This window comes from Orbicella franksi, chromosome 8 (assembly GCF_964199315.1).
Source record: "Orbicella franksi chromosome 8, jaOrbFran1.1, whole genome shotgun sequence".
Taxonomy (NCBI): domain Eukaryota; kingdom Metazoa; phylum Cnidaria; class Anthozoa; order Scleractinia; family Merulinidae; genus Orbicella; species Orbicella franksi.
The window spans coordinates 22562530-22579215 of NC_138152.1; positions in this window are offsets into that span (position 1 = coordinate 22562530).

Genomic DNA, 16686 nt, shown 5'->3' on the forward strand with positions numbered 1-16686 from the left:
AACACACCGTTATTATGCCCAAGAGGAGTCACGGAACTGCGCTTCTGATCAGACAGTATCACAGTCAAGAACAAGGTCATCAAGGCTGTGGTATAACGCACAACGCCCTTAGACAAGCTGGTTATTGGATTATAAACGGACGCTCCTCTGTTTCCCACCAGCTTCGAAAGTGCAATATGGTACATTAAAGAAGGTCGAGAAGAACTCAAACGTTGGAGACTAATTTTCACCTTTCTTTGTTCCCGAGTTACACTCTTTAGGGACCTTAAATCCAATGAAGACGGATGCATTTACTACACGTATCGTGCTCAGAAGATTCATCAACCAAAGAGGCAAAGTCTGCGAAATGAGATGCGATCAGGGGACGAACTTCGTAGGAGGGAAAACTGAGCTCAATGCTGCCTTGAGATAAGTAAACACCGATTTTGTGAAGAACTTTCTCCTAACCCAAGATTGTGACCTGATCGAACTCAGGTTGAACGTGCCATCCACATCCCATAGAAAAATTATCAGATCCAGAGGCGCCTGAATCAGTCACGCCAAGTCACCTGCTTACTCTTGAAGCGAAAGTAGTTTTACTCCCTCCGGGTAACTTTTCGCGATCAGACCTTTACTCAAGAAGAAGATGGCGCAGAATTCAGTACCTCAAAAACCATTTTCAGCGCCGAATTCAACAAGAGTATTGTCTACTACAACAGAAACGTCAGAAATGGAATAATGTTAGCTCCGACAGTCAAGTTGGTGATATTGTCCTCATTCGTGACGAATCCTGTCCTAAAAACCCGTGGCCACTTGCCAGAGTAACCGAAGTCTGTCTCAGAGAAGACGGACTTGTTCGGAAGGTCCTCATCCTCGTCATCCAGTCTGTGAAAAAGAAGTTCTTTGAAAGACCCATCCACAAAGTTTGATCCTGACTTACCGCCCAAATGAAGATAAAAGCGACAACTGATTCAGACACTGATAAAAGAATCATTACTACCGGAGTGCGACCACGTCGGGAAGCCTAAACTAATTCTTCATATAGGAAAGATTAACATTAATCAAACTCTGATGTTTTGATATTTGTTTATTAATTAACACGTGTAAGGGAAGCCATGTAACGTCTTCTCAGTCGTTTAGATTGCTTATTATATGGCTTTGACTTGTGGCCGATATAACGCGCGCTCTAATTGGTTAAGAGCGAGATCTGAGCGGTCATTATGCAGCCGTAATGCCCACGGGGCGATTACGGATTATGCAAATTAGGAAGAGCCCGGTTCTGAAAATTCAAGCGCATTGAAGCGATGAAAGCTGATTAAAATCAATACGAGAATGTAAGTAGATAAAAGTTTAGAGATATTTCTTTAATAAAATTTATATAGATGACTTACCAGCCGGTAACCTTGGCGGGCACTAGTGAAAAACAATCAAAGTCTGCCTAGTCTTAAGTAAAGCTAACATTGCTAAGTGAAAAACACCATCAGCAGATCTGTCATGCATCTTGAACAGAACACCACGAAGAAACTTATAAGTTATCATCTTAGTCACAGCAATTACCGAAGTATTGAACTCCGTCAAAGTTCTCATGAAATAGATTCCCTCGCTTTGACACAAGCAAGTGAAAATCAGCTTCCAGGATCATCAGATGTAAACAATCGGGCGGTTTCTGTCGGTATCAGTGTTTCTGATAACTGCAGACGTTCACAAGGCTTATAAAGTTCATCTATAAATCCCAGAATGAAGAAGGTGAAGATATGTTGTCGAAAGCGAATGCGAAGATCGAGTTAAGCTTATTTTGAGCAGTGCATTCTGAAGCATTAGTATTTTCTTTCACCGAAAGACGGTTGGTTTGGACAATTTTGAAGCACTCGCTGTCTTTTCTATATGCGTTGACGTTTCGCCACAAACGTCGGAAAAACTCCCTCATCAACTTGTGGTACCACGATACTAAAATACATTTTTAAGGCTGTGACAGTAACTTTTCCCGTAAAGAAATGAGTGTTTTTAACGGAATACGTAATACAGTGGTGAGGTTCACTGACTGTGTAGTTTTGCCTTGGGTTTGAGACGATGAATGAATCGGTAAACGCGCGCATCGCTGGATGTAAATTGACGACTTCCGCTCGAATGATTTTTTTTCTTTATTGATGAGCCATATAATAAACAACTTAATAAGCTCGACCGTTCGGTCGTTATGGGAAAATCTCACTCTCGGTTATTAAGTAGTTAGTAATGCATCCCGTTATACCTTAGTTTTAGATACGGGACACTGAGTTAGAGCTCCTTGTGGTAAGGAGAATGTTTCGAAACGCTCTTTTTTTGAAAGGTTTTTGTAGCTTCGTTACCAGTTTAGTTTCACCTGAAGTCCTTTTCAAGTATGTTTCTTTACAGTCTTTGGCAGTCCTGAAACCGGGACATTTGGTGAGATATCTTGTTATCTTCGATTTGTAAACCGTAAGTCGTCATAACATTGTTGCTGAATAAACGCATTGGATTGTTAAACCTATTACTCGTAAAGCTGCGTTACAGCATCCCGTCTCACACGGATGGCGTCCTCCACAGCATTTGACCGTCACCTAACGTAAATATTTGATATTGAGCATCCATGTTATGGTCAATTGACACCTGTCAAAACAAGATATCCGCTGACCAGTTTCACGTAACCATATCGTAATCTCGAATTCAGAGCCCATTGACATACTGCTATTCGATTAATCTGCAGGCTCAAGTTTCCCTCCTCCCCTTCCCCCAAACAGTACTGGCAGCCCAGCAGGGATAAAGAATACTATGAAAATTAACATGCAAAAAAAGGATATTAAACAAGAATCACAAAAAAATAAAACAAAACATGGTCTGTATATTTCTATAATATCTGTAACTTGTGTAACTAGTACTGCTTTTATAGCGAAACCTTCATGGCTAATACCTGTTTTAAACAAACAAAAAATGCATAATAAACTCAACGCGATGCAAAACACTTTTATCTCCCTTCATTGTCATGAAAGCGATGCTTAGTCTGTTCTTGCTTTCTTCCTTTTTTGCAGGCTGATGGAGAATCGAACTGCTAGAATATTAAAGTTCGAGAAACTATGTACAATATACCTGTTAGTATCCGGAAATAACCTTTTTGTCGTAAATTTTGTTGTGAAGATTTAAGTAAACATTTTATCTGTATTTAAATTGTATTCAGTTTGCTACAAGCATCGAAGCGAAAAATTCTGAGTCCACAGCGGTAATCGATGTCATGACCATGCGCATCAGATGTTCTTTTCGGAATAACTTTACAATCTTTCAGTTCAATATTTTTTTGTTGATTAACGGTGCTTTCCAGAAACCCGGCGGCGGCGTGTGGATACTGCAAAATTAAGGGAACCCCAGGTGTGAAAGTTACAAGCCAGTTCCCAGTCCCCTATTAGCTTTTCAACAGCGGCAAGATTGTCACGAAGAGAACAACAATCGTGATGAAAAAAAAAAATTGATTTAGAGTGATTAAATTAGCACAAAAAAGCCTAGCCTGCGTAGCAGGTGTTAAATGGGGAAAGAGGGGACTGGGAGAAAGGAAGAACGCCTGCTATAACAAGCCTCTTGAGATTATTTCTGCGTTCCCTGGCGAACGCAAAATTCCCACTGGATAATACTCACTGAGTATTATTAACAGCAAATGTTTACAGAAATGAAAAATAGTTCGTTAAGGCTTAAAAATTAGAATTTGCCCTACTGTTTCATATACGTAGGCCTTAGTAAAAGTACAAATGCTATGTAGTTTTTTCATCAGATGTCTTGGTATTTCAAAGTAAAACGACATCGATTACACGTCCAGACATTAATCTAAGGTGTTGTAACTGGGCCGAAAATCGACCATTTTCCATCGGTTCGCAAGTGACAACTATAAAGCGCAGAAACGTTGTAATACCACCAACTTAATGCAGAACTATTACTTGTCCAAAAGAGCACAATTTCAAGAATATTGGATTAATCTAATTAGTTGACGGTAAACAAATCCAAAGTGTTCTACAACGATGAGTTAGTCAGTCGGTGAAAAGAATTGTTATTTTGATCATGATCATGTGCCGTGTCTTAGAATTAGAAAAGATTTTAAATTTTAATCATACTACTAAGATAGGTCTCTCAGTATATGTAAAGTTTAGTTTGAGCAAATGATTAGGAACCCGTCAAAAAATTATTCAAATCATACACAAAAGCATTAAAAACACGCGAGCAGTCGAATGCATGATCAAAAGTACTACCATTGTTTTTGTCATTAGATCACTTCAATTCAAAATATTGCGAGATTATCAGGGTCACTTAAGCATAAAACAACATAAATATGTCCAACTAAGCTCGGATATCGTGTCTTGACTGTCAAACAATATTCTTTACCCGAAATTTCAACGGTGTTCCATTAGGTTTGCATAACCTGTACGCATTGGTCTGGTGAATTTGAATCCCAAAAATCGCTCAGTATTACCCAGTTCCTATGCAGATGTTCTTGCGTTTTCCGTTGTGTTGTTCGGTCTAATCGTTCAACCTGCTTTCAGGCAGAAATCCCCAGTAATTGGCAATAACAAGTAAGCCGCCATCTTCGATCGCTCCGCGTGTTTTGTCCAGCATAAGTCTTCGCACACAGGATAGGGGTGGGGTTGGGATTATTGCCGAAAGAAAAAGCGTTAGAATTTTTCCAATATCTCGATGTTAGTTCCAACGCAGGGTCTCCGTTCTTAGGCAACGCGATAAAATGCTATACACTAACCAGATCTTTCTGGCTTAAAATTCAAACAAAGAAAAGTGACGATCTGTTAAAAGCTCTGAAATCCCGACCCTCATCTCTATGTAAAAAAATGTTGTAACGCACGATCAGCACATCTTGACAGGCGTCTTCAAAACGGCAAGCCGAAAGTCACATATTGAATAACGCTTTAGCAGTTACTACTTGGCTGAAAAAGCGACAAAAATAACACAGGTAGATGACACATACAATAATGCATATATGGTAATTGGCAGTAATTGTTTTTCTCCTAAGTCGGATATGAGCGTTGACGAGAACGCCGCTGAAAATATGCAGGGAAAGAATTAGTTTGCGAGATTCAGGATATTAGAAAGAAGATGAACATGTTATTGTTATTATTATGTTTATGTTATTTATAGCTTGGTAATGCTGACGTTTCGAACTGAAGAAATATGCCAGTGCAGCGATAATGGTTTGGTCACGCACTTGATAGCCGCTGGCGTGATTTTGTGTCTTTTGTGAACTACATTGAATAATTTTTTGACGAGTGCCTAATCATTTGCCCAAACTAAACTTGACATTTAATGAAAGACCTATCTTAGTATAGTTGGATTCTAAAATTTTTTGGAATTCCGAGATATGGCACATGATCAAAAATGACAATTCTTTAACCGACTGACTAGCTAAACGTTGGAAAACACTTTGGTTTTGTTTATCGCCAAATCATTAAGGAATAGTTCTGCAATAAGCTGGTTGTGTTACAAATTTTCCTCGCTCAACAGTCGAGATCGGAAATACGAATGGAATGAAAATGGGTGATTTTGAGTCCTGTTGGAGCTCGCGAAATTGATTCTGAAGGTTAGATCGAAAATGACGTTTTTCTCGGAGAGACAAAACTGTTTCAAGGAAAAAACTCAACCTCTTTGCACTCTTGCTAGAGGACATGCAGCTATATGCAAAGACGAGAGAATTTGAGTTTTCTAGCCTTGCTGAATAAATTTGATTTTTTTGTGTGTGGACATTTCCTCTTAATTGTCAGTTGCACAATCTCATCAAAAACAGCTAACAATAATCGCGGACGAAAATGCCTTAGCAAGGGCTTTGCGAGATGTAAATCTCTTCAGTGCAGCCTGAGAAAATTTACGTAAAAACCCACGCAAGGGTCGGTCGTGACAGCTCTTCTAGCCAGAAGAGCTGTTTCTAGCACTTTTGCCTGCAGAATACGAGGAAACTCTAATTTATCAAATGCTTCTTGCTAAGAACTGAACGGAAAAAGCGTCAAACCTCGTTTTTGCGCCTTTAAAAAGTATCTTTGAAAGACCTGTTGAGGGTAATGGAATCAATGGGGTTTCTTACTGTCGATTGCACCAATTTTGCCGTGTTATTCGCCAATGCGAATTTAAAATACTGGCTATCTTCCACTGCCTCGCAGTTCGTAGCCAAAGCAGTTATAGCATTGCTTTAAGGCAATTCCTCTGAAATGAAAGTGACAATAGAGTTTTGTTCAAACTTTGTCCACTGAATATTTATCATATTATAGGAACCTAAAAGAAACCTAGCCTGAACACGCAATCGGATTCCATCGGCGCCAAACTATTTGTTTAAACAAATATGTTAATGAACAGTCACACCTCTCACCGCATATATAACACTGTTGAACCGTTATTTTCTTGTCACTTGATAATGATGTCATGACGACATCGAAACGTTGTGTAAAATTTCTATCGCTCATTTTTATTTTGAAATGTTTATCGAAATTTAATCTCCTTCGAATATTATAACTTCAATTTTGAAATAAAAAACCGGGGTGCCCATGCTCATTAAGGATCAGTGAGGCATTGAAAATGCCCCATTTTGGCATTATTTAAGTCTTATTATAAGAACGCATTCCCAGTAATTGTAAAATCTTTGTGAACCCAGACTCATAAGAACACGCATTAAACTACAGTCAATACATTGTGTCGAACACAAATAAACATTTTAAGTTTGATTCAGGCAGAAAGCTAAATCCTTGATTAAAAATTTGAACCAAATTTCTTGACGTGGTTACCGACTGCAAAATAGAAAAGACCACAGTGCGTCTGCTATTTTTCTCATTTATTCAATTTTCAGCAATAGAAATTAGATCAGTCTTTTCTCACACAAAGCTTATGATTAGTTGATTACAATGACTGGAAAAAAAATTGGTTTGCCCGTGCTCGTTGGTGAGCTGGAGCCATTTTTCAACTGACAGAGCTCAATATCAAGGCAAATCCGTCATGTTTTCAATATGCGCGTGCACGAGCGCGCGCTAATGATGCCATAAATTATGCGCAATAAGGATGCGCAATGCAAATGTGAGGAATGGCCTTACAGCCGTCTTAATAACACACCCTAATTCTGCTGCCTTGTTGCATGCCAAGCTCCCAAACTTGACTATAAATTAGAATTCACTGATCATTTTCCGCTTGGACTCTCCCCATGACTAGAGTATCGTTCATGTCTTACCTTAAGCCCCTCTCTTACAGGCAAATGTTTATCCATCCTCTTTTTGAAATATTTCGGGGCCGTTGATATTCTTAAGGGCGGAATCTTGAATATAAAAAGGCGAAAGACCACAATGACGATAGCTAGCTTGGCACTTTCTGGCTTCAGGACTATCTGGTTAAACCCTGGCTAAGCATTGAGCTTGGAGAATACCCATTCCTCTGTGAGACCTCCTAATAATTCTTTGACAGTTGGTTAGTAATAGCCAAACGGACCAAACGGGCTGCTTGGTTAAGCTTTGCGTGGTCAGCGGATATCGTGCCCCGCCATCAGCCTCGGCACTATCACAATCGACGAACACAATTCTTCTCGTCTGCTGATCCAAGAGCGTCACATTGTAGCCTTCATTCAAACTCCACTTGCAGATTTTTCAGAAGTGGCTATTATACTTTCCTTGGAGTGGTCAGGCAAAAGTGTATGGATCTTTCTTCAGATGTTTTTGTGCCCGCCCTTTAGATTGTCTATAATGAGCGGCTGGTTTATAATGTCTTCCTTTACCTCAGACAACAGGAGAAGGCATGCGGTGGACTACTTTGACACTGCGTCCCTGGGATCTTATGAATAAGGCCAAGACTTTTGTTGGCCGGTATTCCGAGAAACAACTTGGATGCCCCTCCAACTACGTGTACTCATTATTCGACTTCTGTTTCATCTAGGCTAAGGTTCATGGGTGCACATCCAAGAATCGCCTAACAACATCTCCTGCCCGACAAATTATCTGTCCGATTCTGACAGCTTTTCATATAACACCTTGTAGATGGATTTGGGAGTCATGGATACTTGAGCTCCTGTGTCAATGCAGCACGTCAGCTCCTGGCCTTCTATTTTGAGCTTGAAATTACATCCTTGGTTGGATGGAACGGTTTGAGAATGGAAGCTGGTTCTGCTACGAATGTGTTGAAAGAAGTGGATGTGGTAGCCCCTCAAACAAACGGGGGACAAAAGTTATGCTTAGTTTCGAGAACTTGGTTCACCATATGCATGTTATCAGGTGACACTTTTGGCGTGCAAATTTTCAGGTGCAGTTCCAGATATGATGAAGAAATGCCCCATATCATTGCACTTGTTAAAAACGTCCCAAAAGCTTACGAAGATCATCTGAACTCTTTCCAAGATTTTTGAGTGTCACCTGAATAATTTCGAAGATTTCCGAATGGAGCAGATGATTTCCGAAGAGTTCCGAAGATCCTCCGATTATTTCAATCATTATTTTTCCACCATTATTGGAATGTTCACTAAAACGTTTAGAAATGTCATAAGATTTGTGGATGGGCACCAAGGGGACTGTCTGCTTCCTCGGTAATCATTTAATATATAGGCAATGGCTGAAGTAGTCTATTTTTAGTGCGAAGTCCGTAGGACGGAGGACTATTGGGGTTAAAATATTGGGAAAGGAAATCAAAGCGAAATCCTAGTTCCTGATCGAAAACGTGGCCTTTACATGTCAGTATTTTCGTCTGATGGGCACAATATGACGGCATACTAAAACGTAAGACGGTAACGGAAGTCTGTTTAACTTTTCATTGTCTACTTTTCATTGTTAACTTTTCAATGTTAAAGTGCACCTAACCCCAGTTTTCTTTTTTTTTTTTTGCTAAAACGAATCTACATGTTATTTGAAATACTCCTGCGAAAAAAAAATTGGACTCAGTTAAATCCTCGATTTTCTGTGCCCCGACGAAATCTCGAAAATGGCCCCAAAACACCGCCATTTTGTTTCACGACGGAGTTTGAGGAGAATGGGTCCATCGGCTGTTGCGACGTCTACCCAGGAAGATCGAATATCCCACGTCCTCTCATTTCCTTCAGGATGATGCAATACACATACGAAAAGTGCGCAGAAATGCCTTCCAGAAGTGCTATTGGCTGTTGCAGCAATATCCCAGATCTAAAAAAAGATACCCTGTACAATTTACTAGCGATGATCGATCAATGGAACGATAAAGACGTAAACGATGGTTGATTTTGTCGAACCGAAACAAGCGAACTGAGTCTGTGAGAACCATTGAAGAACTCTCACTGGAATTTGTTCCGCAGACTTTCAAATGCTATTTTCAAAATTTTCTGCTTAAAGCCAACCAGTAATTTGTCGAAATACTACCGACAACCTACATCTTCCAGTCCCGCAGTATTTATAAAATAACCGGCAAAGTTGTGTGATCGGTCAAGAAGCGTTACGACCAAATATACTGATGTGTAAAAAAGTCGCAACTGTACGCCGCCAACCAGCACTTATTTCTTTTTCCATTTAGATTAAAGTCGAAGATTAATCCTTTAGAATTACATGATAACAAAATTGTTACACTCACAGAGTTTTTCGAAGGTTTGGAAATCAGTGGCGCGACAAACATTCTATACATTAGTGTCGAAAACATGACCGCGTAACATTATCTGCGGACCGCTTAAGGAACACATCCTTTTCGCTTATCCGAAGAATTTTACTACAAACTCTGAAAAAAATTTACACTGGTTATTTGGAATTACGACTTAAAACATGTGGCAATGTGAAATCGGTAATTGTATGAAATGTTTCCTTCCGCCTTGCTTCCCGTAGCTTTAAAAATTCAGGTCCAAACAACTCTACGATTTTCAATCGATCGAAGCCGGTGTTTTGGAGATCATGGAGTCTCGAAAACTGCAACACTTACGTCGCTCTTATAAACATGAAGCATTCTAGAAAGTAAAACACAAACTGGATTTAATAGAACAACCATACCTTGACAAAATACATTCTCGCTACTGACAAATGTAAACAGGTTATAAACACGCGTGGGAGTCTTGTGTTTAGGTGACGAAATTACCATCCAAAGCAGTCCTTGAGTTTTCTTTCCTGCTTTTCGTTTGCCTGCTCCTCCACTTCGTATCTAGCTTTCCATTCCTAATATACTAGCAGCTCGTCCGCAAAGAAGTCTTCCCCGTCGTCACTTGAAATATTGCAAATTGTTCCTAAAGCTCTAAGCGGTGAGTTCGCAGTTGTCGAACGTGCTCGATCGAAGTTTATTTCGGTGTCTTCCGAATCGAAACCCAACTCTTACTCCACTGACGAAAAAGAAATGATTCTGAAACAAAACTTGAATGTTTTAGTCCCAAAATATATTGGAACGATAAGTTTTGTTTTCCATTTTCTCGGGCAAATACAGAGAACTGACTGAGGCGTCATTGTATTTGGTTCCTGGGTAGACGTCATCAGTAACCGCCGCCCCAGGCTCCCTGAAACGCGGTCGTGTAACACTTCATGCGCGACTTTGAAAGGGCATAGCAAATCGAGGATTCAACGAAATTCAAAATTTTTTTCGCCTAAATGCTTCAAATCACAAGTGGATTCATTTTAGCGAAAAAAATTTTGGGGGTTAGGTGCCCTTTAACTTTTCATTATTAATTCCGTGTAGAGGTAGCTAAAGGCGCGTATAAACTCCCTTGCAGGGTAGGTAAGGCAAGTGGTCCTTGGAAAATACTAAGAGATTGCGTCTTTCCCACTCCCCAGAGATTTCCTTGGTACCTATTTTGTTTTGTTCCTTTGCATATTGTAGAGGGTGGGGAAAGATACTTTTTTAATCGCATCGAAACAAACATGGCGTTGTGTGTCGTGGATAGAAAACGGCAAAATTCTGTACTTAGAACCACAAAACAAACTTTAAAGAGTTCGAAATGGTAAGGGATATGCACTCGGCCGAAGGTAAAGAGAGCTATAATGGATTAGAAGCAATGATATCGTCCTTCGGGTTGCAAGAAGGTCAGAATCAAAACAAAACCGCGCTACTGATGACTGCGGTCAAGTATAAAGTGGACTTTCTTGTCTATGGTATGGAAATATCGCTAGCTCAACCAAATGTCTCGGTTATTAAATTAGCGTTCTCCTCTAGAAGAATTGTTTGGAGGTTCTCAACAGTGGAAAACAGAACGCATTTCGACAGGAATACAACTTTGCTTTTGGAGGACACTTACTGAATGCTTCATGGACACGATCTTTACGTCACTCACCTATTCATTATTACGCAGCGTTATAGCTATTAGCCCGAGTTGCTGCTGTTATGTGAAGCTTGTTGACTTCACACTTTCCGTTCGGAACATCTCGTATTAAAGGCAGTAGTCCCGTACCTGTTCCAGACCTGTATTTTGATTCGTTCTCTTGTCCTGCAGCTCCTATTGTTTCAAGCACTGGGGCATTGTTTAATTAATTTATCTATTGTCGATAAAACCAGGAACATGGAACATCCCGAACATCGAATAATTATAATAGTTATGAGAAAATATGTAAAATGAAATTTTCAAAAATAAAATAAACTGGTATCAGCTCGAAAAATGAAAAATTCCTTTTGGGGGTAGGGGAGTCGGTAGGGGAGGGGTAGGAAGCGTTGGGTATTCGTTCAACTGACCATAATGAGTGCAGGCTCCTCTTTTTTCCTATCAATTGCGTCACGTGGCTTTACAGCACTCTGCTTTTCAACACAAACATGGACGATTTGGACGATGAATGCAAGGTAATTAATTGCGTTTCCTTTGTTAATCCCTGATCTCTTCAGCATCTGAGGTGTTCGTCTGAGCATCATACAGTTGTTTGTTAAGTCAGTAGCAATAGTTTTGTCACTGTTCCGTCTTCATGTTGCAATTATCATCCCCAGATTTCGCGCTCTCCTCTAGGAACGCCTGGCATTGTGACAAACCGAGTGCAGACTCGACCTTTCCGGAAGCCCGATTCACAAGCAAGTTATTATTAATAAATCATCGGAGCTCGAGCAGTCTGAACTAGTTTAGACAAGAAACTCAATGCCGAAGAGCATCTATTTCTATTTCATGGAGACATTATTTCTTTATGAGAAAGCGTTTATACGCATATCTTTGAATTGACCTAATGAATTGAATAAAGAAATCACACTGGTGTTGCCATATTTATTTCGGTCTGATTAAAGAGTTGGTTTCTATGAAAAACGGAATCTGGGAATAAGAGACAGTCACCTGATTAAACTGATGGCGAACGACTGGAAGGAATGAATTAGTCTATTCAGTTGCGAGCCTTCACTCATTGCAGTGATTTTCATATTTCTTTGTTATTTTTTCTTTTTTGCTATGCTTTTGTTTTGTTTTTTTTTATATTCAGAGCTGATACCAGTTTATTTTTGTGTAATTTATTTTTTTTTATCATAATTGTTATAATTATTTGATGTTCCGGGATGTTCCGGAATGTTCCATGTTCCTGGTTTTATCGTTGAACCTTTCATTAAAAAGTAACTACACAATTATTCTCGTGCAATTTGGAATAAATAAACAATTATAATATTTTCATGACTACAAATTGCACTCGACCTAATTGTTTCCATAGTTTTAGTAAGTTGGGAAAAAATTACTCGTGCTGATTTATTCGAAATTCTACTTGAAATGAGGTAATAACGCGTAGCCATAAATACTGCAAATTTGTTTTTCAACTGCACTCGCCACCACGCAACGGTGTCGGTGTTGCAAAAGTTTTTAATTTCAGTCTTGGTGAGTATTTATTGCTAACCCATACCAGAGGATCTATAATGTGGAACACTTAGATGTTGTTACTTTTAATCCAGAAGAGCAAAATTATTTTTCTAGGAGTCCAGTCAGTTCCGAGGCAGAAGCTATTTACGTCAAAGGACTCGATGACCGTAAACGTGGAGCATATACGTCCGCTCTCTTGGCTTCTGGATTCAGCCAAAAAAACACAGCATTTACACCATGTCCCTTAGGAACATTTAAAAATCTTTCAACTAAGGGAGTTGACGGATGTCAAGATTGCTCGCCAGGTAACTTCTATCTTCTTTTGTCAATTCAGTGAGGAGAGATAAAGTGCCACTAATCTTAGAATCTATTTTTATGTCAGTTTTTGTTTCAAGGGTCAGAAATTGAGCTTAAATGCCTTAATGTTTCCCAAAGGAGAATCTTGATTATCTCGAAACCTTATAAGAAGAAGCAATAGTTGTTATAGTAAACTAGAGGTTACAGTACAGCCGAATACAGCAGAAGAGAACAGAATATTACATTTTATAGTGTTTAACATAGCGTAGTATTTTTTTTTTCATGACTGTGCGATAGTTAGTCACGTGCAACCCTTAAATGACCCAAATTTATGTTACATTATGTTACACAAGTTACCTATAACTTGAGGGGCTCCGCTAATAGCGTCGTTATCCCCAGACCACTCTCCGAAGCCGGAAAACGTAGCCTGCAGTATCGAGGTGCTACATTATGGAACAGCCTTCCAACTACAAACAAAACCCAGACCACTCTTACTGGCTTTAAAGAATCCTTGCGACATGGCAATCACTGTTTCTTATAAATTTAATGATGTTTCACTTAGGACTTAATCGCTCTTATTATAAATATGGTACGTAGTAGTACTAGTTTTAATATTACTAATACTAATTCTAATATTGGTTGTGTTGCATTTGGTCGTTTTCCGTTGCCTTTTTCGCGAAGAGCTCTTGCTCAGTTTTCCCTCCAGGACCTGTCTGCACTTGACGAATTCTCGGTCCTTTGCTATGGATATTTTGCTGTCATTTTGTTTGAAGTGTCTGTCGAGGGCAGCTAACATAACCCTTAAGATGTCCGGCTCATAGTCGGAGCCAGCGCTCTTGCGAATTTCGGCAAAGAATCGAGAGAGACTTTCGTCACGGTTCTTTAGCTTCGTATTTGACAATTTCGTCATTAAGAGTGATTTTCTCAGAATGTCGAGAATCGGAAGACAGTCACGAAAAATCAATTTTTCTTTTATTTCGCCAAAACATACCTTTGGGTGAAATTTATTCAAGTAAAAATAGTTTGATCTATTTTACGGCCAAAATTTAAGAGAGTTCGAAATTTGCATATAATGGCGGTTTTCGCGGCTTAAAATATTCAAAATTTCACGCTTCTTTACGAAAACAGCGGGGGTGTAAAAACGATCCTGTGAAAACGAAACTTGCCAGAAATATTATTTCATTCTTATACTTTAAAATCGTGTAATAAGTTTTTTGAAGTTTTGTTTGTAGCTTTTTAACAACGGGTATTTGTACAGCCGCCATTTGCTTCTCTTGGCAAGGAACAATTAAAGGCCAACTTTGACTAGTATAAATGACCTTTGACCACACGGACAGTTGTGACAGATGCCAAGGTCTTATTGAAAACCTGACAGAGATTGAACGCGTCATCAGCGAAACAAAATTTCCATCGGATGATGAAAAGGACGAAGCTGTTCCTGTTCCATCCTCTCCTGAAAAAGTCACATCTTGAGATCAAGTAACCAATACCAGGCACGGTTAGACGTTTTGGAACAACTTGACGAGTAAACATCTTAATTGTCAACGACTGGGCAAGGAAATTTCTGCCGCAGAGATATCAAGAATCTCAAATAGATTGGTTCGGTAAGCGAGGGATTTCTTGGCATATCTCTGTGGTGTACCGTCGCTTGGATGGTGTGCTCCAGTGGCAGGGCTTTATTCATATCATCGAGTCATGCAACCAAGAAAGTTCCTCATTGGTGAAAATAATGCAAGATGTACTAAGCACCATTAAGCTGGACAACAAAGAAGTTAGCGGAGCATATTTACGACAAGACAACGCCGGCTGTTATCACTCATCTTCAACCATTCTTTCTTGCCCAGTGATATCAGCCTCTATCGGCGTCAAGATACACCGTATTGAGTTTTCTGACACACAAGGCGGAAAAGGTGCTGCCGATGCGTTAGCAGCAACATACAAATCTCACGTCAGAACCTTCATCAACGAAGGGAATGACGTAACCACAGCACATCAGCTCAAAGATGCTCCTCTCTCACATGGGGGGGGGGGGGGGAATACACGGAGTGCGGGTTGTTTCAATGGAGACCATTGAAGATTTGGTAGAAGACAGTAGAAAGATCCCCACCATCAGCAAGCTTAACAATTTTGCATTTTACGGCGACAGCATTACAGCTTGGGGCGCGTATGGCGTTGGAAAGGGTAAATAGATTGTGTTGGAGAAAACATCATCAGGTAGCTACTGTAAATGGAAAATATATTTTAGGGTCAAAGGTCATTTGTACTAGTCAAAGTTGGCCTTTATTGTTCCTTGCCAAGAGACGCAAATGGTGGCTGTACAAATACGCTTAGTTGAAAAGCTACAAACAAAAATTCAAGAAAAATGTCACATCCTTTTAAAGTATAAGAATGAAATAATATTTGTGCCCGGTTTCGCTTTCATGGGATCGTTTTTACGCCCCTGCTGTTTTCGTAAAGGAGCGTAAAATTTTGAACATTTTAAGCCGCGAAAACCGCCATTATATGCAAATTTCGATCTCTCTTAAATTTTGGCGGTAAAATAAATCGTTGGAACTTTAAACTATTTTTCCTTGAATAAGCTCACCCAAAAGTATGTTTTGGCGAAATAAAAGAAAAATCGATTTTTGGTGACTGTCTTCCGATTCTCGACTTTCCGAGAAAATCACTCTTAAGGCCCTTGCTTTCTGCCCACGACTTCCAAACATTCATCCACGTTTTAATAGTTTTGACTGCGTTTTGGTTCACTGATTTTTGGGCGAGCTTTTGTATTTCCTAACAGGAAATTTAAGGGAATCTGGCCGCCATCTTTTTTGAAAACAAAAACAAAAACGTAATTGTGTTCAGTGTTGTCATGGTAACCTTGTTATACCATCCATTTTTGCTGTTATACCACTATTATGCAGAAATGGTGATACTATCAACCAATCAAACCTCCGAGATTTCTCGGCTTATATTATAGATATTAGTATTAGTGTTAGTGTTAGCGTTAGTTTTGGCGTTAGCGATAGTGTTTTTTTTTTTTTTAAATTTTTTTTTTTTTATTAGAAATGCAAGCTTATTTACAGGACGAACACTTCCACTACTTACAATACTAATATTATACTTACATTTTACTTACACTTCTTACACTTACACTATAGTGTTAGTATTATTGTTAGGGTTAGTGGTACATTACTTACGACACTTCTTTGCATTGCCACGTTGCTTCCATTACTTACTACACATGTATAGCAAACTAGTTTCGCAACCGGACATTTCTTTAGGTGGCATAGCATACCATAACATAGCATTGTTCTTGTGTTTTCCCAGGAGGTTTTTTCTCTGACGCTCTCGGCTATGTGAGCAAAAGCTGCAAGAGATGTCCAAATGGTTCTTTTGTTGCATTTGATAAAGCACCTGGAAAGTATCATCGGGATTGCAAGTCATGTCCTCTAGGTAAGGTGGACTGTCTAGATAATCCCTCTACTATCTTAATCACTGTTAAATGGATGATTACGCTTCACTCACGCATAGATGACTTTAAGCTGTGGTCACTTAACCGATACCTAGTAAAACCAGCATCCTATCGGGACCTCTGCATAGGAGTTTCTTTGCGTGGAGCTCATTCGGTTGTGTAATGGTTATCCCACAAAATTTTATAATTCTGATTCTTAGGTATTTTTTTAGTATGGCGTCACGTTATTATGCAGTGGGAG